This window comes from Cavia porcellus, unplaced genomic scaffold, assembly GCF_034190915.1.
Source record: "Cavia porcellus strain 051 isolate PalLab524CR breed Dunkin Hartley unplaced genomic scaffold, mCavPor4.1 scaffold_1, whole genome shotgun sequence".
Taxonomy (NCBI): Eukaryota; Metazoa; Chordata; class Mammalia; order Rodentia; family Caviidae; genus Cavia; species Cavia porcellus.
The window spans coordinates 162278862-162294402 of NW_026947484.1; positions in this window are offsets into that span (position 1 = coordinate 162278862).

Here is a 15541-nt window from a genome sequence, read left to right on the forward strand (position 1 = left end):
GCTGTGGGAGTATTCTGATTACCTAATCTCAGGGTGGATTTTAAAGCCCCTCAGTTCCTCTCTGCTTTCTGAGTTACATTTGGAAGCAGCCGCTCCAGCCTGCAGTCCTGATACACACACATTATTCCCATTGTAGGAGTCTGTCCCAGGAGCCAACTGCTTTGCTGCCACAGGAGCGTGACCCCAGATGGCTACAGTGATAATTTATCTAATTTTCCTGCAGTTACAGCTTGGAGACAGAGCCTTGAAACTGGCACGTGCTCACAAGTGGAGGTTTTGGCAGGTGGGTGATCACGAGGTGCTCTGGCTGACCTGTGGTCAGGAGACGGGGCCTGGCTGGGATGGTTCCCTGGGGACATGACTTGGAAGGCCACATCCTCATCCTGTGTCCCTTCATACTCTGCTTTCTGGCTGCCATGGGAGCAGCTGTCGCCTGTTTAGCAGTGTTCCTGCCTGGAAGCCGGCTGACTATGGACTGTGCCCTCTAAAACTGTGAGCCAGAACTAACCTGTACTCGTCTAAGTTGTGGGTGTTGTGTATTTTTTTTCCTAGAGACAAGGAAAGCAATGAAGACATCTTCTGTGAACTCCCCATGGTCCATTTCTGCTGAAAATGACAGTTGACTTAATTGCAATCATGTCAGAGAACTAACACCATCATATCTGTATGTTTCTGTGTACCTCTTAATTTCAGAAAGTGCATTTGTTTTGAGATTTGGGGGGAAATAATAATCAGAGCAAGTATGGTGAGAATAACTACTTTAAAGTAAGAAATAGAGGTTAAGCAGATTAGAAGCATCTGGAGATTTGAAATGTCTGGAGTGGAGACTGGAAGAGTGGAGAAGTTTTCACTGTGATGTCAGAGAAAGTGCTGGAACAGGGAAAGTCACCTCCTGCGGGGAAACCTCCGCAGCCCCCGGTGTACAGAGGAGCTTGTGGATTCTGGAAATCTGCCTGAAGGATGCCCATGAGCTCCCTGGTGCAATGGTTTCCGCTTCACTTCCGCTTTCCAACCAATGGGCAACTTTCTTCACTAGCAAGTTCCGACCCGAAGGGTATCCTGGGCATTGTAGTTTTCAACCTTAAAAGCGGTTGGTGGTACCAAGCCAACAACAGCATAGATAGCTGTGTCATTCATTTTATAGTTTCTCAAGGATCACCATCATCAAACTGCCACCTGTAACTGCCACCTGCAGCAGCACTTGCTTCTTTGACTTCCTTTTTCTTTGACTTCTCCTTTTGAGCATTCATCCTGCCTACCATTAGTGAGCTCACACCAGAAAGTGACTGCCAGGCATTTGGTCCATCCTGTGCCTTCATTTTGTTTGTCTAAAGGTGACGCTGGCTTTAGGGACCATGTTTCTGGAGACGTTACACGGTGGGCAGTAATTTTAGGGGCAAGCCCTGTCCTTGTGGGTAGTCAGGGATGTGAGCTTCTGAATCACTGGGAATGGCTGTAAAGTTGTTCTTTGATGCAGATAAGGCTTCCAGAGAAAACCATGAGAACCCAGCCAAACTCACCGAGTCATGAGGAGTCTTGCAGGTGCCGGGAACACTCTGTTCATCACAAGCTCAGTATTATGTAAGGGTCTCTGCCCAGGGGACTTTACCATTTGCTCTTTTGAACTTTTCATGTGGGAAGAGTCATGAACTCTACCTGAGCAAACTCAGCAATGGGTCTGCCTCTACATGGGATCACTAGCTTTTCTTAAAGGAATACGCATGTATGTCCTCCGTAAAAGTCTCCTGCTTTCTTTGTTTGGGGAGACACATTGCTTTGGGAGGTATCCCGAAGGCTCTTCTTCAAGCAGTAAATCTTCCTTCACTCTTTGGTTGACCAAGTAGGTAATTTGCTTTTTATCTACCAAGGCTGAGTCTTTTGTGTTTGTGGACAGATTGACAGATGTGGGTGTGTGTTTGGCTTGGTTTTTACTTTGATATTCTGTGGGATTTGGGAAGCTAAGTGTCCATAGCAGCTGCAGACAGGATCCACTTATGGTTTATCTTTGCTTCATAATCCTGCCTTTCACTCAGATTTTGGATCAGGCATCACTTTCGAAGAGAAGCTTAGTTCGACTTCCTGCAGATCTGACCTACCCAGCAGGTCAAAGTGACCGTGCTCTAACAGCAGCACCTCAAAGTTTTTATAGTGATTACTATAGCATGTGATTTTATATTCATATAATTATTTGATAGTAAATGTCCCTAATTCCCACTAATCTGTAAGTCCCAGGAAAAATCGCTTTATTATGATTACTTCCTTTTGGCTACTACTGTGTCATAGTGCCTGACACATTCTAGGTGTTCAATAAGTCTGTGACAAGCATATTATTTGGTGGCATGCAGCCGTGTCTTGCAAAGCTGATGTAGTGATGGAAGGAAAGAGTGCTGCTGGGTCATCGGGAGAGCTCTGTTCCAGCTCCTCTTCAGTGATTCTCCTGCTCGATGACCTTGGGCAGGTGCCCCAGACTCCCTGTCAGTTTACCCATCTATAAAGTGGAGCCATTGAACTGGAGAGCAGATCCATTAGGTTCTGAGGGGATAGCTTATCTCCTGACTGGTACGTGGTAAACTGTGTTAGAATGACATGTGGCATCAAATGTCTAAATTGCATGCGAGATAACTCAGGTTCCGCTTAGTGACGGGCATTTTTTAGTTAAATGATAGCCAAGACTAAGTTAGGGCAGGAATCTCTTTGGATTCAGGATGAGCAGTGACTCCTTATCTTTGTTCCTTTGGTCACATTTACGGGCTGTACTCACCTACGTTTCCCTGCAGGTAGAGTGCATCTCAGTGTCAGGGCCTGGGCCTGGAAATCACATACGTTGCGTTTTTAAGCCTCATTCTGTGCTTTCCGCTCACTGGATGCTAGTGGAGTAATTTCCCTCTTGTGAGCCCTGGTTCCCTCCTACACGGTGAGACTGGACATAATTACCTTACACTACTCCTCTAGGGATGAATCTAAATGCATTGGCTGGCTCTGGGTGTCACTTTCAGAGGCGAATACAAATGAGGAAATTGGAAAATACCACCCATGAGCATGTACGTGTGTGCAAATGTATGTGTGTGTTTGTGTGTGTGTGTTGGCTAAGCTCATGCACACACAGTGCCTATCCTTCAGTTCTGCCTGGCAATTTTGGAAAAAAGGCAGGTGACCCTCCTGAAGCAGGTTCAAGCAGGAGAGAAGCCATGCAAACAAAAACGACAGAGACACAGGGGCGAATATGGTCAGTGTCTGAAAGGACTGAGGTCAGGGACCCTGGACGCTTCTGCTTTTGTTCCTGGAAGATGAGGTAGAGAGTGGTGGGCACTGAGCCCAGCACACAGCTGGGTTTTTATGCTACCAGGTTTTCAAAAGGTTAATTCAACATACTGTAGAATTTGCAATGAACCCAAACGCTTGGTGAAGAATAGGATTTTCATTAATGAAAAATAAAATCTTCAGCCATTTCCCATTCTTTTTTTTTTTTTTCCGGTTTTCTGTGAAGACTTTCTGTTGGTGCACGTTAGTTCTATAGGCTAGTGAACTGCATTTTGGTGTATTTGTAAACGCACACAGCACACATTGACGGTTTCTTCCTCGTTTCCGTCTCATTCTATTTTTAGTTTTTTAAAGAATCTCTGTGCTACTTTCCATCGTAGCTGTGCTACTAATTTGTGGCTTCATCAGCATGGTACAAGAGCACTTTTTTCTGTGTCTTCATCAGCATTTTAAGATTTTTGCCTGTTTGATGATAGCTATTGTATCTGGGGTTAGATACCAGCTAATTGTGGTTCCCATTTGCATTTTTCTGATGATTATTTAAATTGAGTGCTTTTCATGTACTTGTTGGCCGCATCTATGTCTTCTTTGGAGAAAACACCTGCTTTTATTTTAAGCCTATTTTTAAAATTGGGTTGTTTTTTGTTGTTTAACTTTTCGAATTCTTTGCATATGGGTATCAACGCCTTGTTGGATGAATAGCTTGCAAATATTTTCTTCCATTCTGCAGGCTGTCTGTTAATTTTGCTACTTCCTATGCCGTGCAGAAGCATCCCAGTTTGACACAGCCTCTTTTATTTTCCCTTTTTGTTGCAAGTGTCTTGGGAAGCCTGTCTTAAAAGTCATTGTCTACGTGCATTAAGGTGGCTTTGCTACTGTATTTTGGCAGTGACTTCATGGTCTTGGGTTTAGCATTTTGGTTCTGGAACCCTGTCGAGTTGGCTGTTGTGTACAGCGGGGGAAAGGCACTTACTCCTCTCCTGCATATGCGTATCCCCATTTTCCAGCACCATTTATGGGAGAGATTGTCTTTTCTTCACTACTTGTTCTTGGAGTCTTCATAAAAAACCATTTGGCTGTGTGGCTGTGGATCAGTTTCTAGTTTCTCTGTTTTGTTACCGAGATTCATGTGTCTGCTTTTATGCCAGTGCTGCTTTAATGACTGTAGATTTCTTTAAGGATTATTGCTGTTTTAATTACTATAGATTTGCAGAACATTTTGGAGACATGTGTTGTGATGCCAACAACATTTTATTTTTGCTTAGGATAACTAGCTACTCTGTTTTTTTTTTTTTTTTTGGTCTTGTATGAATCTTATATGATCTTAAATTGAATGAATCTAAAATTGCTTCTAATTTCACGAAGAAAGTCATTTGTATCTTAATAGGAATTGCATTGAATTTATAGATTACATTGGCTAGTATGGTTACTTTAACAATATTGATTCTTCCAATACATGAACATGGGGTAACTTTCATTTTTGTGTGTCCTCTATACTTTCTTTCACCAATATTTTAAAATTTTCATGATGGAGATCTTTTACTTCTGTGGTCATTTTATTCTGGTATCTCATTTTTTAGCTATTGTGGATAAGATTGCTTTCTCCATATCTTTTTCAGCAAGCTCATTATCTGTGTATGAAGATGCTACTTGTTTGCATGTTGATTTTGTACTGTGCAGCTTTACTGAATTCATATAGAGGTTCTAGCAATTCTTTGAGCAAATCAACCAGTGGGGATGGAGAGGCTCCTTCTCAGCCCCTTTGCTGTTAGTTCTAAAGCCTCACACGATTCCCACCCACTTGAAGTGTGCTCTCTCCTCCTGAAGTTTTAAATCCAAGTTCAGATCTTTTTTCTTACCACGGGATGTTCTCTTAGGTGAAGACATTTTCTAAGTAGTGTTACTTACATTAAAAATGCGCAAAGCTGTTAATCCCTTTCCTCCTTCCAGGCCTCTCTCCAGGTGGCCACCGAAGCTCCTCATGTCTGTGTCTGTCTGCCTCTCTCTCGCTGGCAGGACATCCTGCACAATCCAGCAGGCCCACCTGAGCTGATTAACTAACTTGCGAAAGCTGCACTAACCTCCTCACCAGCAGCCCTTCTCTCTCTTTCTCTCTCTCTCTCTCTCTCTCTCTCTCTCTCTCTCTCTCTCTCTCTCTCTCTTCTCTCTCTCTCTCTGCTGGGTCTTTAACCAGCTCTGAACCTGCTCCCAGGTGAGCGTTACCTTAGCAGGCTTCAGATATGAACACCGACTCTCTGCTCGCATACTTGGCTCTGCAATGGACTCTTGTCTTGCTGAGACACTGTATTTATCTGCAGCATGCAGAAAGCTCCAGGCTTTCCTTCTTATCACACTGTGATGTATCTTGCCTACAATTTTCCCAATACTCCCTGATTTAAAAATGGTCTCCCCCATCGTTGTGTATTTACACCACCAGCATATACTGGCTCCCACAGCCATGGTAACTGAGAAACAGAGACAAGCGTCAGGCAGGTGTGCTTGAGGGTTTTGTTCAGGAAGTTAAAGTGACTTTTGTTGGTATGGTTGAATTTTTTCCCCTAAGCACTTTCAAGTGAGATGTAGACGTGAAATTGTAGAAATTTGGATTTAACCAGGCGTGTGGTTTTGCCTCCAGGTAAAAGGAAGAGAAAGGTGATTGAGGGATGGAAGTGTGCGGGAAGCAGCTGTAAATACTGACTGGATTTTCTTTTTTGGTCTTTTTTTGAGGCAGGGTTTATTGTGTGGTTCAGGCTGGCCTTGAACTCACTTTGTAGACCAGGCGAGCCTCGAACTTGCTGAGATCCTCTTGCCTCAGCCTCGGGAATGCTGGGATTATACACTTGCATCACCATGCCTGGTTTGACTTTGGAAGTTTTGAACTGAGTGGGAAGCAGAAGAGGGTGCTGAGGCATAAGGGGAGCAAAAGGGGCAGATGATGAGCGGTCGGAGGCTGCTTGGTGAGTTGAGACTCCTGGGGCAGCGTTCAGGGTGGAGAAAATGCATGGGGCATGGGGCTGGATTGCAGTACACTCTGACAGGGTCCACAGCGTGACTTGGGGGGCAGGCGGGGTGAGGCAGGGGAGACTGCGCTGTCACTGGGCAGAGATAGTAGGACATGGACAGCCAGGCTGTGATGCTTGGACTCAACTCAACATCACCAAGTGCACGCGTACGGGAGGCGTGGCGCTCATGAGAGTGAGCCAGCAGCCAGCGGTGCCAACGCATGTGGAATAGCGATGCCCGGGTCGCAGGTAACCCTACCTCCTTAGACGGGCTGGCAGACCTCAGACCTCAGACCTCAGAGCTGAGACAGAAAGCAACACTTTCCTCGGTCCGGAGACTCATGAATTAAATCGAGCCCCTTGCTTGGCGTTGTGCTGAAAGACAACACATTTAAATACGATTGGGATCAACTGTGAATATGAGGGCCTCCGCTATCCCAGATAGGTCCAGCCTTGTATCTGCTCTTGGAAAATGGAAATCTTGGCAACACCAGGCTCAGCCAGACACAGGGGAATAACAGACCGGGGCTGAGGGGTAACCATCAGGTTACACAGCTCACGGCCTTTGTCCCCCACAGCCTCCCCTGTTCACCCCTTTCTCTCGCGTTCTTGTCTGACTGACTGCTGGGCAGATTTCTGACAAGGCTGCATTTTGGCAGAAGACTGAAAATTGCTGAACCTCTCCATTTGTAGGGAATAGGTTGGTGTACATTCTTGTAGAATCCTAGCTTTGTTCACATTTCCCAAGCCCCTGAGCTAAAGATTTGGAAATAGAGAAATTCTAGTTTCTCAGCTGAAGATTGAAATAGGCAAGTTTTGAATATCTGCAACAATGGTGTTTTATTTTCTCCTTGCAGTGAAGTTGGCCAAGAAAAACTTTCCATGCCTTCTCTTCCCTTGGACTTTGGGTTTATTGAGGCTTTACAGTTTAGCGTGCTCTGCTAATGCACAATTACTTACACTGAGTAAACAATCCGGAATTGTAAGATAACTCAAAGTACATTTTAAACATCATCTTTATTTTACAGGAGTAGAATGATAGCTCACAAAAGACATTGAAGGTAATATGTTCATTTCTTTTTCTACTTATAAACAAAGGGAGGTGCAGGGAGATAAATGAACATAGCCAAGGTCACACAGCCCTACTGCATGACAGAACTTCAATTAATTCTTATCACCCTCCAAACTGTACTGAAAAAGCAAAATCACTTTAGTGTATGACCTTTGAAATATATTTATTGTGAGATATTTCAAATGGGAGCTTGCAGAATTTAAACATATATATATATATATATATATATATATATATATATATCTTACTATCCTGCTCTATTGAATTTTAGTAAACGTTTAGATATGAGAATGAAATAGTGTAGGCAGAGTTGAGGTCTTTTCAGCTGTGGTCTCTTTCCAAATTCTCATCACTTTTTTTTTCCTTCAGGGCTAAGCCTCATGATAAATTTGATATTTTTTGGAAGCCCCTTTAAGAAGTATTTTTAAAAGGCAATAAATTCTAAAGGTGATTTCATTTATGTAGACTTGAAAGTTCTTATTAGCATATGTCACTCTTTCATGATAAAAGAGGAATGCAAATCCAATCTATTTACAGGCCAAAGCAAGAAAACCGAGTGTCCCCGGAATGCCTTCCTGTGAGGCCCCACAATCACGAGAGGCTTTGCTTTCAGTGAGAAGAGCTGCGTCCCGTTTCCCGGAGGGCGAAGATGGATAAAGAGCTGTCTAGTCGCCCAGCTCCATGGGCAGGTGACAGAGAGCCTCTGAGCTCAGAGACCCCGCGCGTGCTTGAAGTTCTCTTACGGCAGCCTTAAAACCTGGAAGGTTTCGGACAAGGAGCCCCATAACTCTAATCTGCCTTGGAGTTATGGATAACGGCGTCTGGTGCATTCCTGACACTGATTGCTAAATCCACATTGTCCTCAGGAGGGCGCTGTTCCACCTTTAATACTCTCCTTATGTGGTTTGTTTTGTTTTGCTTTTTTTTTTTTTTTTTGAGACAAAGCCTTCCTATGTGGTCCAGCATAGCCTTGACCTCCCTATGTAGCCGAGGCTGGCCTTGAACTCACAGCAATTCTCCTGCCTTGGCCTCTCAAGTGCTGGGATTACAGACATGCACTACCACACTCAGTTATTGACTGCTATTTTAAAATACAAACCACTCACAGCAGACACCCCCCTTTTTAAGGTTTCACATTGTCCCAGCATTGGTTCATCCATCCATAAAACGGGGCAGTCCTGAGCACTGCGGTAAACATGGCATTTTCCCTGAGGATTGAAAAAAATAATCTATATCAGATTCAAGACATTCTCTTTCTTTCTTAGTTTACAAGGAATCGTTAGCAGGAATTTTGAGTTTTATTGACTGTACTTCCCACATTTTTTGAGAGTTTCAAGTGTTTTTTTCCCCCCTCATAACATTCTGTGCCCAACTAACTTAACTGACTTTCTAATACTTAGAACCTTGTGTAGCTGAGATAAATTTAACATAGATATTGTTACAGGTGACTGAGTTAGATAGAAATATTACAGGCGGTCAGATAGGGCTGGGCCCTTGAAGAAACCAGATCCCTTGCAGCTGCTGAGGACACAGACACCTCGGTCACCATCCCGAGCCCTAGGGAGGAGCCCCTGTCTGTATTCGTGCTTGCTGCATGCTGCATGGCTGACTACCGCATTTGTCCCCAACTTAATCAATGTTACCTGACAATTACACTTGTAATCTGATTGGTTGACCATAGTCCTGTCCCACCTCATGCCCACCTTGTGATTCCCAGTTTTTCCCCACCGTGGGCCCGCTTCACCTTGTAGTTTTGCTCTATAAAACCCCTAAAATGCCTCGTGGTGCCAGCAGCGTGTTAGGCTGTTAACCGAAAGGCTGCCGGTTCGAGCCCACCCAGGGGTGTGGGGAGAACCTGCGGGCCCCAGGCCTGCCTAAGTTTATCATTTGGGCCAGGGATTTAGCTCAGTGGCTCAAGCGCTTGCCTGGTAAGGGCAAAGTCGTGAGTTCGATACTTGATACCAAAGCAACAAAAACAACAATAAAAATTCCCTAAAAAGACAGAGACTTTGGCCATCCGCTCGAGACCCCTTCTGTCTTTCTCTCAATCAGAAACTTTCTTTCTTTCAATAAATATATTCTTCTCCTAACCTCCGTTGCTCCTACAACATACTCTTCGATTTTAGAGAACACAAACTCATACTGGACAGCTAGCCAGGTCGGGAGATTCTTTCCCCATATCAATATTACACATTCACTTCGCTCTGTGTCACTGGATTTGGACTGCAGAACTTTATTATCTCTGCGGTCTGTTTAATGAGTTTCTATTGTGTTTTTATAGTCCTCCTCTTTCTGTCCTCCTTTTTCTTTGGGCTGCTTCTCTTGTGTGCATCCTACGTTTTAAACGGTTTGTGTATTTTGCACCTCTCTTCTTTTTTTCTTTTTATTTTCTAATATTACCATTTTCAACCTGTTTCCTTCAAACACCGCCCTGGCTACACCTCATCTATTTTGTGTGATTTTTACATTCAATTTTAAGTGTTTTCTCTTTGCATTATGGGTTTTTGATCCATGAGTTACATGTATATGCTGAAATCAATAACAGAAAATGACTGCCAGTGAAATAATCCTGCCTACTGCTAACATGAAATTTCTTCAGCTTCTGATTTTGTAATTATCTTCAGTTCTGTTTAATCATCTATTCAGCCTGCCTGCTGAGTTCTAATTTCAGTCTTTGTATTTCTCCTTTCTAAAAGATTGCTTTCTTTTTCATCTCTTCCAAGCCATACTTTTATATTCTCATTGCTACTTCCAGAATATTAAATGTTCCCTCAAAATACATTATCTACCTGTTAATTTTAGCAATATCTTTTTTTGGATCTAATTCGCAGATTGTTATTTCTGTACAATCCTGCTTCATAAGATTTGTTACTCTGAATCCCTGTGAGTGTGTTATGGTTAATACACTGCGTCAACTTGAGAAGTTTAGAAGTTTAAGGGGAGGCAGGATCGTTGCTTTGTAAATACCTGGAGCCTGTGCCAGAAGAGGGCACGGGGACTTTGTGAGTGCTGCACCTACGTTGGGTGGGGGTGGGCTGCTTACAATGTAAGGGAGGAAAAGAGGCTTGAGCTCTCTCTATTTTTGCTCCTGCTGCTTTGCTGGCTGCAGTTGCCCTGTGCCACACCGCCCTGACTACGGACTGAAACCTCCACAAACGGCGAGTGAAATACACCTTTCCTTCCTTCATTGGGGTATCGGATATTTTGTTCCAGCAATGAGAGAAACGTAACCAAGACACAGACTTTCTTACATTTACTTCTGCGTGGGGTGGCTTTAATTGTCATTTTCCTGAGATTGAGGCTTTCTTCCTCTGAAATTTGCCTGTTCCTACATTGTCTCCTTTTAGAACGTCAGTTTTGTGTTATAATTGTAAAGCAATTTGTTGTTTGCATATTTTGAGGATAATTCTTTAGTCAGTTATATATCTGGTAAATATTTGCTCTGCTGTGCAACATACCTTTCCACACACTGACGCTGTGTTTTGTGAGTGTGTGAGTGTGTTCACTGTGACTGTGGTTGTGTTATTCTTTGCACTTTCTACATGTCTATGACTTTTGTATCATGTTTAATGAACCTTTTCTTGCCCTGAGAATGTAAAGATATTTCCCAGTAGATTCTAGAAGTCTGAATGTATTCTCTATAGTCCAGGTGACATGGTTTTTATGTGCTATGTGAAGTAAAAGTTCAGTTTCATTTCCCCACAAAACATCAGTTTCCCCAATCCTTTGACTGAAGCTTTTACCAACACCCATCATTGCGGAGTTTCCTCAAGCCGAGGCTCGGTTCTGCGCTTTCCCCTCTACGTTGGCAACCTGTTGGTCCCTGCTGAGGTTTGGATTTATGTCCCCAACACCCCCATGTTAAAGGTTTGGTGCCCTGGCTGGCACTATCAAAGGGGGCCTTCAGGAGGTGGCATGTTCTGGGGCATCTTGGGTCACTGGGAGGGTGCCACCAAGGGAATGGAAGGGCCCTGGCCTCTTTCTGTTTTTGCTTTCTAGATTTCCTCTGTCCTGTGCTCCCCAGTGTTGCTATTAGAACCTCCATCAGAGACCCAAGACTAGAGGCCATCTGGTGATGGGCAGGAACCTCCCAAACTGAGACCCCTATAAACCTTTACTCTTTGAAGTCAGTTGCCTCAGGTCCTCAGTTATAGTGATGGTGTGCTTCCTGGCACAGTTTCTGCACCAAACCCACTGTTTCAGTGAGCATAGCATGTAGTAAAATTAATGCCCTCTGCAGCACTCTGTTTCATTTTGTTCTTTGCTTTTTGAAAATGGCCTTGGCCAGGGATATAGCTCAGCAGCATAAGTGCCTGCCTGGCAAGTGCAAGGTCCTGAGTTCAATTGCCAGACCTAAATAAATAAATAAAGGAAAGAAGGAAAGAACAAGGTAAAGAGGCCTTGCCTGCTCATGGTCCTTTGTTTCTCTATAAAATTCTAGAAAAGTCCTCCCAAGTGGGTTGGGTTGCCAGGGCTGTATAACCAGTATGTACCGGGTGGCTCAGGCACAGACATTTCTTTTTTTCTTTTTGGTCCTGGGAATTGAACTCACAACTTCTGACACAGTTCTGGGGCCTGGGAGTCCAAATCAAGGGGCGGTCAGGGCTGACTCCTTTCGAGGGCCGTGAGGTGAGAATGTGTTCCAGACTTCTCTGGTTGACTTCACGGTGGCCGCCTTCTCTATAGAGGCTCCATGTCATCTCTCATCCTTGGCTGTGTCCAAATGTCCCCTCCCTGTAAAGACAATGGTCATCCCCGCTCAGGAACACCCTGAGCTTAACCACCCCTTTAAAGATCCTGTCTCCAGACACACTAACTGTCACAGTCTTCATTTATGATGTGATTCTGAGTGGGGGACAAAGCAACCAGTCACATCGAGTGGCAGGAAAACCTTGGTTGCAGTTTCATTTTTTATCATCTTTGATTCTGTAGGATGATCTGGGGCAGAGGCGGTGCATAATGAACCATTTCATTTGTGAGCACTTTCTAGTCTTCTTTAAAGTCTTTTGATAAGATTTTATTAATTTTTCATGAAAATCTTGTATTAGATTTATTTTTAGGTTTCTCACATTTTATGTGAACCTTAAGTAATCATTGAAAGATACATATTTTATTTATTTCTGGTCTTAAATTTGTGTGTTGTATTGTCTGCTGTATTGGATTGACTAATGGTCAACTCGTAACACCCAGCTGAACTGAGTCAGTGTGGTGCTGGCCTGAGGGTCACCGTAAATGGAGAACCGGAGGGGAAGAAGGTGCTGTTGATTCGCCTGGGGGAGCTTGTCATGCTGGCTTCCTGACACATGAACTCGGCTGTCCTCTTTGTCAGAGGAGCTCGGGATCTTGCTGTCGCTGAGAATGGCTGTGGGGTTCACTTGAGGGGAGCCCTGGTCCTTAGTTTGAGCATTGCTTCCTGGCTCCAGTGCAGGTCCTTCAGCTGCTGGCACAGATCCTACACCCCGCTGGCACAGACTTTCTAGCTTCCGCTGCTGACCTTTGGGCTTTCACAGAGCAGATCCTTGCTTGCATGAGTCATTTTTGTGGCCTCTAGGCCTCCAGGGGGACTTGTGGGGAGGCATTGCCACAGGCTCTAGGTCTTCAGCTGTACTCATGCAGGACGTTGCTGTGGGACCCAGATCTTTGGCTAGATTCTTTGGGTCCGTGTGTGGACAGGTCTGTACTCTTTTGTAAGTGACTGTTTGGGAAACTACTATAAAATAATCCTATGAATTATGTGTCCTGTATTATATCTTTTCCTTTGCAAATCCTGACTGCAACATACACATATATGCATTTTTCTTTCTCTGCCAAAATTTAAGCTACCTATTCCGCAAAACTATAAATATCTCTCTATAATTTTGGGTGTTGGAGACAGCAGCTCTGTATCTCCTGTCTGTTGTGGTTAAATTTAAAGTACCTCTGTCAGTCTCTAAACCAAAAACACAGTTCTGTTGCTTTGATATGTCAAGTACTTTTCTATTTACGAGCTCTGTAGCTGTATATTCTCTCCATAAATCATTTTCTTTATCAAAAGAAATGACCTCAGCTTAAAACCCAGAGGCTCCCTGGCCAAGCAGTCTCCTGTTTGTGGCCCCCTATGTCACTCACATAGGTCGTTATACAAATGGAACCCCCATCAAATCCACATCTCTCCATGTGAGAGGCCTTTGAAGCTACTCATGAGTGACCCAAGTCAGGAATCTGGGGGTACCGACGCTGTTCTTGTAATGAATGCTGACCTTAATGAGTGTTGAAGATATTTAGGCATCGTTCTGAGTATTTTGTACCCATCCATTATTATTAATTTCCACAGATGGTCCTATGAATGAGGTACCTCTATTGTCACCACTTCACAGATTGAGAAACTGAGGCCCAGCAAGATATTTCTCCAAGAAAGAAGTAAACTTGTCTTGGTAAATTAATTTGTTGGGGAATGCCTTATGTTGCTGCTTCCTGTATTTAACCCATTAAGCAAGATGCATGGTTTTATATTGGAAGGAACTAGAAAGTTGGACAAATTTGTGTTGTTCTGTTAGAGTGTTCCCAGGACTTCCATAAAAGAATGTTTTTTTGAAACAGGCTTGGGCTGCTGTGTTGTCAGTCCCTTGTTAGTTCTGGCAAGAGACAATTTATCTCCCCCTCACCCCTAACGCTATCAAACATACCCTAGTTATGCTTCCACGACTCAGAGTACAAGCAGGTTCTAGCCAGGCTGAGATGAGATCAGCAGCAGAGAGAGAAAAATGTTCCCTAAACAGTTGTAAAGGCCACCACCTGGTCCCCTCCTTGCCCAGGGCTTTGCATCATTCCAAGATGGCAGACTGCGTGGCCGAGTCCTTCTGTTTACAGGAAACCCACTCTCACACCGCGGTGCATCTTCCTTCAGAAATTGATCCTAATAATTACTTTTATTTATGGCGCATTTAGTTAACAACTCCTTCTAAGATCCTAAAAATTTTTTTAACATTAAAGAAAATTTTGGAAACTCAAATCTTTAATTTTCTTGTTGATAGAGTCATCAATACAATTATTTTAGTAGCACAAGATTATTTCTCAATTCTTTAGGTAAAATTCAAAAATTCAAAATGAGTTTGAAAATTTGAAGCATGAAAACATTTTCTAAATTAGCAATGAACATAGTTGGTTAGCAAACCTCTTCAAAATTTCAATAGAATATGTACAGTCTGTCAAAAGCCATAAATAAAAATTTCAAAAAATACTAAACATTACCATTTCATTGGCACGGAATTTTTTAATACAAATAATAATTTTTTTTAAATGTTAGTTTAAAATCCACGGATAAATAATAATTTTTGTTAGAATGGGTCAAGGATCAGCATTAATTCTATGCCTCATTTTATATTTAAAAATGTTATTCTGAAGAAAATAGAGAGGTGGAAGTGGAAGTTTTATTATAGCACTGGGCCTCTGTTCTTGTTTTTGGAATTTTTTTTTTTTTTTTGGTACTGGGGATTGAACTCACAACCTTGCACTTGCCTGGCAGATATTTGTGCCACTGAGCTAAATCGCCGACCCATTTTTGGAATTTTTTATAAGTTATGTGTCTAAAAACTACATACTGATCAATTCTCAAACTTTGTTTAATGGTTAACATTTTGGGTTATTTTATTCAATTTTTGTGAACAAGGGACATGGAACTTATGAAACTTGCAATAGATTTTAGGACCCACTGATGATAGATACTGTCTCCACTAATACTCAGATTATTTCCATTTTGGACTCCACAGGTATTTGAAAGAGGAATTACCCAAAGCAATTCAGAATAAATGTGACATTTGCTTGGTTTTTGTTTTATTTTGTTTTTTTAAGTGGAGAAACAACTGTAGAGGTCTTTGACTTCAGGTGCATCTCAAGGACACTGGTTTTGGCAAAAAGTGTAACTAAAAGTTATTTATTGGGAATCAGTTATTTTAAAACTACCTTTGCTTGGGTTCTCCTTGGGAATACTTTTATAATCTCCAAGTGCTCGCTTTCCTGGAGACTGTTGGTAAGGACAGCGAGGATTTTGAAATCAGGTAGTTGTGCACTGAAATCTGAGTTCTAGGAAGACACCAGTGGCTAAAGAGGAGAGGCATTGACGTCCAGAGCCACCCAGAAGGGGGCCCAAAGGATGCAGGAACAAGGAAGTTATTCTCAAGTTTCCTGGGGGCAGCTTGGAACCACAGACAGGAACTGTTTGCCTCAT